Here is a 1,641-nt window from a genome sequence, read left to right as displayed (position 1 = left end):
TTGTGTCAAGCACATTTGTACATTTGTTGCCATCATCATTTTCTTTCTTTCTTTTTTTTTAGGGGTCACTGATGTTTATTTTGCAAACAAAACCACTGGGATGTTGCCTGTTGACACCTCGCGATGACACTGGGGCACTTGGGCTCACGAGAAGGGCGAGGAGTGGGGATGTCACAGGATCACAAAGCTGGGGTTTCCAACAGGCGTCCAGATGGTCTGGCTTGGCCGCGGGGGCAGCTCTGATGAAGCGGTGAGAATGCCGACAGGCTCGGGGGAGGGACGACCAGAGGTCTGCCTGCCCGGCTTATTTGGCGAGGGGATTTCTGAACTTCTAGCCAGCGAACTTGGCCTTGCTGCCCAGCTCCTCTTCAATTCAGAGGATCTGGTTGTACTGGGCCAGGTGCTCAGATCTGCACGGTGCACCAGTCTTGATCTGTCCAGTGCAGAGTCCCAACACCAGGTCAGCAAGGAAAGTATCCTCGGTCTCCTCAGAACGATGAGACACCAGGACGCCCCACCCACTGGACTGGGCCAGCTTGCACACCTGCAGAGACTCGGTCATGGAGCCGATCTGGTTCACTTTGAGCAGGAGGCAGTTGCACGACTTCTCGCCCACGGCCTTGCCGATTTGCTTCAGGTTGGTCACTGTGAGATCGTCCCCTACCACCTGGATCCCTGAACTGGCAGTGAACTTGGCCCAAGCGTCCCAGTCATCCTGGTCGAAGGGGTCTTCGACAGACACCACTGGGTAGTCCGTGATGAAGGACTTGTACAGGTCTGCTAGTTGGTCAGGTGAGATGTACCTGCTGGGGTCATCAGGAGACTTGAAGTCCAAGTCGTATTTCCCAGACCTGAAGAACTTGGAGGCAGCTACGTCCATGCCAGTCACCACCCTGTCAGTGTAACCAGCTTTCCCAATAGCATTCTTCAGCAGCTCCAGGGCTTCTTTGTTCTCCAAGATGTTGGGGGCAAATCCGCCTTTGGCCCCGACATTGGTGGCATCCTTGCCGTACTTCTCCTTGATGACGTTCTTCAGGTTGTGGTACACATCGGCCCCGATGCGCATGGCCTCCTTGAAGTTGGCTGCTCCGACGGGGGAGGATCATGAACTCCTGCGTGGCCAGTTTGTTGCCGGCGTGGAAGCCGCAGTTGATCACATTGAAAGCAGGAACTGGCAGGATAACTTCGGAATTGCCGGCCAAGTCAGCAAGGTGACGGTATAGGGGGACTCCCTTCTCAGCAGCTCCGGCCTTGCACACAGCGAGGGACACGCCCAGAATGACATTTGCACCAAATTTTGGTTTATTCTTAGTTCCATCCATCTCAATCATCAGCTTGTCGATCTTTTCCTGTCCCGTCACGTCCAGCTTCTTGCTAACCAGGGCAGGCACCATCGTTGTATTGATGTGCCCCACAGCCTTGGAGCCCCCTTTGCCCAGATACTGGGTCTTATCATTGTCCCGGGGCTCCAGGGCCTCGTAGATCCCAGTGGAGGCACCACTGGGCACGGCAGTTCTCAAGAGCCCTTTGGCGGTGTAAAGATCGACCTCAACGGTGGGATTTCCACGGGAGTCGAAGATCTCTCTGGCTTGAATGTTGAGGATAGACACGATGGATTTCTGGCCGCTGGTTCTCATTGCC

At 54.9% G+C, this 1,641-nt stretch overlaps 1 pseudogene; it reads right to left on the bottom strand.

Annotated features, from left to right (window-relative positions):
• Positions 1 to 331: 331 nt before the first annotated feature.
• LOC101642179 lies at positions 332 to 1,637 on the bottom strand (annotated as a pseudogene).
• Positions 1,638 to 1,641: the final 4 nt, after the last annotated feature.

This window comes from Echinops telfairi, unplaced genomic scaffold (genome assembly GCF_000313985.2).
Source record: "Echinops telfairi isolate 266 unplaced genomic scaffold, ASM31398v2 ScPeMD7_16;HRSCAF=60, whole genome shotgun sequence".
NCBI classification, from domain to species: Eukaryota; Metazoa; Chordata; class Mammalia; order Afrosoricida; family Tenrecidae; genus Echinops; species Echinops telfairi.
The sequence above is the reverse complement of the archived record's forward strand: the minus strand, read 5'-3'. Positions and strand labels throughout refer to the sequence as shown.